Raw genomic sequence first — 7,473 nt, forward strand, 5'->3', positions numbered from 1 at the left:
GCTCTGATGCAGGCTTAATCTCGAAGTTCATTAATTTGGTTGCCCACAAAGCTTTGTACTCCAACTCTACCGGTAAATGACATTACTTCCCATAGATGAGGTTGAACGGTGTAGTTCCAATGGGAGATTTGAAGGTGGTCTATATGCCCAAAGAGCATCATCGAGTTTTGCAGCCATGTCTTTTCTAGATTTACCCACAGTCTTCTCCAGAATCCCCTTAATCTCCCGGTTTGAAAGTTCCACTTGGCCACATGTTTGAGGATGATAAGCCGTGGTGAACTTGTGCTTTACAATATGCTTCACCAACAAGTTTGCAAAAACTTTATTGATGAAATGTTTTCCTCACTCACTAATCACCACTCTTGGAACCATTAATCTTGGAAAGATGATGTTCTTAAACATTTTAAGCATCACTATAGCATTATTCTTTGGATTGGATATGGCTTCAACCCATTTAGAAACATAATCTACAGCAACCAAGATATACTCATTCCCATAGGATGATGGAAAAGGATCCATGAAGTCAATTCCCCACACGTCAAACACCTCCACTTCGAGAATGAAATTCTGAGGCATTTCATTTCTCTTGCTTATATTACCCTTGCGCTGGCAAGCATCACACTTTGCAACAAACCCATGAGCGTCTCTGAACAAATTAGGCCACCAAAAACCAGCTTGGAGAACCTTAGTGGCAGTCTTGAAAGAAGTAAAGTGTCCTGCATAATCTGAGGCGTGACAATGGTGAAGGATGCCATCAACTTCACTCTCTAGAATACATCTTCTAAAAAGGTTGTCAGCACACTTCTTGTAGAGATAAGGCTCGTCCCAGTAGTAATGTCGAACATCTCTCAAAAACGTTTTCTTTGTGTAACCGGTGAAATCAGGCGGTGGAACATCACAAGATAAGTAATTAGCAAATCAGCATACCAAATTACTCTCCCATGTGTGTAATTTCATGAGCTCAAGAGCGTTTTTATGTGCTCTCTCCACTTCAGCAATGTAACAATCTTCAATTGATGCTAGCTATTCTCCTGGAAGGGTATCTCTCATAGGGATCTCGTCCTCAACTCATAGTCTTGACAAGTTATCAGCTACCCCCTTCTCAATACCTTTCTTGTCTTTGATCTCCAAGTCAAACTCCTGCAGCAAGAGTATCCATCTCAATAATCTCGGCTTGGCATCTTTTTTAGACAATAAGTATCTCAAAGCAGCATGATCCATGTGAAAAATGACTTTAGACCCAACCAGATATGATCTGAACTTTTCAAAAGCAAACACTATTGCAAGGAGCTCCTCTCTGGTGGCATAATTTACTTGTGCTCCATCAAGAGTGCGACTGGCGTAGTAAATAGCTTGCAATTTCTTATCCTTTCGCTGTCCCAAAAAGCGCCCACAACATAATCACTGGCATTACACATCACCTCAAAAGGCAGCTCCAATCTGGTGGTTGCACAATAGGAGCACTCACTAAAGACTCTTTAATCGTTTTGAATGCCTACAGACAGCTCTCATTGAACTCAAACTTCTGTTCCTTGCACAACAACTGCGTGAGAGGTCTAGCAATCTTAGAAAAATCTTTGATGAACTTCCTGTAGAACCCAGCATGTCCCAGAAAGCTCGTGACTCCTTTAACAGAATTCGGTGGCTGCATACTCATCATAACTTCAATCTTAGCTCTGTCAACCTCAATACTCTTTTCTGAAATCTTGTGCCCAAGTACAATGTCATCCCGCACCATGAAATGACACTTCTCCCAGTTTAAAACCAAGTGTTTGTCCTCGCAACGCTGAAGTACCCTGCATAGATTAGACAAACAAGCAGCAAAAGATATACCATGCACAGAAAAATCATCCATAAAGAGTAATATGGATGGGTTGACAGTCTTTCAAGCATTTGATCAATAAAGAGTAGTGGAAAATGATCTTTACGGGTTGCAGAGTTAAGTTTTCGATAATCAATGCACATACGGTGTCATGTGACCGTTCTTGTTGGTATTAGTTCATTCTTTCATTTATAATCACAGTGACACCACCTTTCTTAGGCACAACATGGACCAGGCTCACCCAAGTACAATCAGAGATAGGATAGATAAAACCCGCATCTAGAAGTTTCATTATCTCTTTCGTTATAACATCTCTGAGATTCGGGTTTAACCGTCTCTGATGTTCTACAAAAGTCATTGATTCATCTTCTAGATATATCCTGTGCATACAAAGAGTGGGAGAGATGCATGTGATATCATCAAGAAAATAACCCAAGGCTTTTCTATACTTTCTCAATTCACACAACAACAAGGCACTCTCCACATTGTTCAACTCAACATTAATTATCATAGAATAAGAGGAATTAGGAACAAGAAACGCGTACCTTAGCCCACTAGGAAGTGGTTTATATTACACTTTTGGAGCTTTTAGCTCGCTCCAATCATCGCAGTCGTTTGCTGTTAGGTCTGCTGCAACGTTCTCTTAGTTATCTCAATCTCTGAAATTTCCACCTCATAACTCATTGGTGGCGCAGAATCGAGCAGCTTAGCAAACCCAATAGTTGTTTCAGCAAGATACCCAAACTGATCTTCTTCCTTAACCATGGAAATCTAAAGAGGATCATCCATACTCAACTCCTCAAGGAGCTCATCCATTATATCAACCCAGAAATATAGAAATTTGTAACCCGTACATGCACATCCTCAGCCACTCCAACGATCAGCAAGTATCAGAGACATCTTGGTTAGGGTGAAATTAGTGAGCCCCAATGTTTTTGAAACCGAGAATGGCATCAAACTCACTCCTACTCCCAAATCACATAGACATCTATCAAAAGTATGTTCTCCAATCCTACCAGGCAACACAATACTGCCAGGATCTTCCATCATCTTAGGCACAATATTCTGGAGAATAGCACTACACTCATGACTAATCAACACAGCTCCTTCTTCAAGAGTCTTCTTGTTAGTCGGAATGTCTTTTAAATGTTTCCTGTAGATAGGAACATTCATAACCAGCTCAAGGAATGGAAGCTTTACTTGAAGCTCCTACATAATCTCGTCAAATCGAGCATACTCTTTTTCTCTCTGAATCTTTCTCAAGCGACCTGGACAAGGCAGCTTAGGCACATAGGGGGGTGTCGCAGCTTTTTAAGGATCTTCTATCTTCCCAGCTTCTACTTCTTCAACCCGTGGTTTAGATTGGATGGCTATCGTCTTCTCCTTCTCCAGAATTGGATTGAGCTGTTTACCACTCCTCAGATGGATATACTCCTTACTACCGTTCTAGTCCTTTAGGTTCGCTACTGGTTTACTAGGAAGAACTCCCATTGGCTTTGTAGAAGCATATGCTGTCTAGGCTACTTGATTCTCAAGCGTTTTAACATGCGAAGCTAGTGACTCAAATTTATCATGAAGATCATTGTACATGCTATCAACCTTGACATTGATATCAACTCCATTCTTTTTGTGCCCCTCAAGAATCTGTTGCACCATCTGTTTCATCTCGTTATCTCCTGAAGAGGTGTTTCCAGGTGCTTGGTAACCTACCTGGAAGTTATTGAACTGGGTTTCTGCTGAAAACCACTTTGACCAGCGACCTATGGTTTTGGTACAAACACCTTGTTGCTGAATTTTCCATTTCCTGGTGACCTATGGTTTTGGTACAAACACCTTGTTGCTGAATTTTCCATTTCGATTCACCTCCACCGCCTCTTTGCGACCTGTCATAGTCAATATCCTGGCTGCTGTTGCTACCTGCAATATTCTCAATCAACAACTCAGCCTCCGTATCAGACTTGGTCATAAATTTACCACCACTACCAGTATCTAGTGCCATCTTCTAAACTTTATCACATCATCTGTAGAACGTGTTGATAAGCATGGCATGTGGGAAGCCATGATGAGGACACTCCCTGTACTAGTCTTTGAACCTCTCCCAAGCATCATGGAAAGACTCCGTACCACCTTGCTGAAAGGTAGTGATCTTATTCCTCAGGAGGGCTGTTCTGGATTGGGTGAAGTACTATGTTAAGAAAAAAGCTTTGTAGTCCTCCCAACTTCGCAGATTATCAAAATTCAAGGACATGAACCAACGGTGAGCCTTGTCAGCCAAAGAGAATATGAACATCCTGCACTTGATAGCATCATCCGGCACCCCATTCATCTTTATTGTGCTGCACACATCCTCAAAGTTATCCAAACGGTAGACGGGATTCTCTGAGGCGAGACCGTGGAACTGATTCTGCTTCACTATAGATACCAATCCGGTTTTGATCTCAAAATCGTTCCTGGGAATAAGAGGGTACTGAAATCTGTCCCGATTATGTTCAACATTAGGGGTATCATGATCCCTTAACGTTTGCCGAACAGGTACGGGTCGTTGATTCGGTGCTGCTAAATAAGCAGCTTCAGCTTGCGCAGCAGCTTGTGCAGCAGCAGCGTTTCAACCAGTAGGTATCAGAGGAAGTTCTTGAAACCGATTATGTTGACTGTCTTCAGCCATTTCAGCAACTCTTGATTGTGCTTGTGCTGACTTTTTCTTTCTATTCGCTCTCTCAAACTTTCTGATATCAGCTTGGTATTCTGCGAGATGTGATGAGCCTTCGCTACGGGTCCTACACCTGAAAACACCACAGAGAGAACGAGAGTGATAATTAGTAACTGTAAAAAATAATGCTCTAGACTAAAAACTAATCCTAAATCTTTAGGTAACGCAATTGCTCCCCGGCAGCGGCGTCAACTTAATTACAATGTTATGTAACCCGATAACTTAACCGAAGTAAAGTATATGCGGGATCGATCACAAGAAGCAATGGTACACTAAACACTTGTGAGACTCGTTCTTAGCTAAAGCGGAAAAGATTTGTTGTTTGGTTTTCAGTTTTGTAAATAAAAAAATGCAAAAAACAGAGATTTAAACTTATGAATTAAAGCATCGGGAAACAGGGTATTTTTAGAGAATCAATGAATAACGAATAAAAGCAATAAGGAATTCAAACATGAAGAATCGTTCTTGAACATGAACAGAAGTTTAGACTAATTCTCTCTCAAGACACTAAACACTAAATTTAAATATTCAATTACTAAACTCATTTGTAATTTCCTAGCCAAATTCGCATTATCAAACATGTTCATTTGATTCGCAAAGCATTCTAACATCACCTCTCGCAGGTTAGAAATACAATGCTCAATTTACATTCATCCACAGGTATTTTATCGAACATCTCTTAAACATATAAAAGCCTAAATTCTAAAACATGGTGATCAATCCTATTCTAGCTTTGAGAACATGCAAATTGAAGAACCTAAAGATTAAGAATTCCCTAAGACATCTAATTCATCAAATCATTGAATTCTCCTAGTTGGAACCCGAAAACCCAATTAAGAGACTACTTAGACTAACAATTGAAACAAAGCAAATAGATATTGAAGGAAACATGATTCAATAGATTAGAATAAGAAAAAGGTTTAGAAATCTTCTCCAAATTGTAAAAGAGGATCAATCTCTATCCCAGATGTTGCTTACAAGTTTAAAACTCAGAAAACCGCCATAAAGAAAAGCGTAGAATGAAAAACATGTCTTTTGGGTTTTAATACCCATTACAGAAGAAATTAGCAATTAATTGCGGTTAAGGAAACCAAATTTGGTATGGACTGATCGGTCTGAAAGATGGACCGATCGGTCGTTCTGCTCATGGTCTTGTCCGGGTAAATAGATCGATCGTTCCAAGGTGAGGACCGAACGATCTCTGTGCTCTGACCAGGTCCGAACGAGTGGATCGATCGATCCAATGTGGGGATCGATCGATCGTTGCGCTCCTAGAATGTGTTGTCCGTTTGGATCGATCGTTCTGGTGATGGACCGATCGGTCCATGCTTTGCATCAGGTAAAGTTGCACTTTCTTGCCTGAAACTGGTCCAAAACACGCCAATTCCGCTCCAACCGCTTAGCTCCTGCTCAAGACTCAAAACACGACTTTAAAGACACGAAAGACGGACTAAAACACGACAAACGACTCAGAATGGACATAAAAGAAAGGGTGAAAGACTCTAAAAATACTGTATATCTAGGATTTAGAGTGGTTTGTCGCTTCTTGTTTATACGGTTTGGGATGGACGCTTCCAAGTTCTGACTGTCTCAGTATGGACCCTTTCTCTGCGAAGAGAGTTTATGTTGCCTCAGCCCTTGTAGCGAAAGCACTTGCGCTACATAATGCCCTCATATTGGCAGCCGGTCAGCTGGATTTTGCCTCTCTAACGTCCTTGTCGGACTCTCAAGGCCAACTTTCACTCATCAACCAAAAGGAAACTACTACAAAGCGAAAGAGAACCTCCATGTTATAGATTTGTTATGTAACTCCGTTGCTACTATCTCTACTGCTTTTGTTGCAGCTTACTGCTTATCTTTGCTAGCCCTTGTGGTGGTTATTTTCAATTCCTCCATCGATGGAGTGTAAAACTTTTTAAGTTTTAAGTAAATTAGTTTGTCCAAAGAAAAGTAATAAATATCCACAAGAATTAATTATAATAAATATCCAAAAATCAAAACTTAGTAGCAATACATAATATAAAACATAAAAATTAATATTCATAAGCATAAGCATGACTAAATGATGATGATGATTCCGATGCATGCTTAAGCATGAACAATGTTCTCTTTCTCCTCAACAAAGTCAAACTCGTCACCTACAACATTCAAATTAGTATAGTTCGTTTCATCACCTACAAAGCTACAAAGTCAATGTGCAAATAAAACATATAATTTTTACGTATTTCTTGAAAACCCCGAAACCAATTTCTTGCGCAGATCAAAGCTTGAACATTAATCGGTGAAAGGCAACTGCTATACTTGTTGAGAACACGACTACCAATAAAAAATGAAGATTCTGATGCAACCGTAGTTATAGGAATACTCAAGACATCGCATGCCATTGATGCTAGCTCCTTAAATCTACTTGCGTTATCCTTCCAATACGCAATGACATTTAAAATTCTAAACGACACAATATCTAACGGCTGCTCATCCAAATATATATCTTGTGGTGATTTTCCATTAACACCACTTTTTGAGAAATATAAGAATAAAACCCCTGAGATATGATCACAAAACAGTCCAATAAATGAGTTCAGCAAACCAAGCAATACATAAAAAAACAGTCCAAATGAGTTCAGCAAACCAAGCAATACATCAAAAAACAATCCACTAGTTCAAAACAGTCCAGCGAAGAACAATCCAGCAAAAACAGTCTAGCAAAAACTATCCAACAAATACATTCCAGCAAAGAACAATCCAGCAAATACATTCCAGCAAAGAACAATCCAGCAAAAATATAATCTACATAATTAGACCAAACAAAAGAGTCCCAAAGCATCCAATACATATAATGATTTAGCAAACCAAGCAAATGTATAAGGAGAATCGAAAACAGTAACAAAACGAACATAATGAGAATATACTTTTATCATATCCAAAAGGAAGGTTTTTTCCA

At 39.6% G+C, this 7,473-nt stretch overlaps 1 non-coding gene across 1 annotated transcript; it reads left to right on the forward strand.

Annotated features, from left to right (window-relative positions):
• Window positions 1-3,876: 3,876 nt before the first annotated feature.
• Window positions 3,877-3,983, forward strand: LOC111831758. The gene has a single exon (XR_002834894.1). It is a non-coding gene; the product is annotated as a small nucleolar RNA R71 (small nucleolar RNA).
• The last annotated feature ends 3,490 nt before the right edge of the window (window positions 3,984-7,473 follow it).

This window comes from Capsella rubella, unplaced genomic scaffold (genome assembly GCF_000375325.1).
Source record: "Capsella rubella cultivar Monte Gargano unplaced genomic scaffold, Caprub1_0 scaffold_3, whole genome shotgun sequence".
Lineage (NCBI taxonomy): Eukaryota > Viridiplantae > Streptophyta > Magnoliopsida > Brassicales > Brassicaceae > Capsella > Capsella rubella.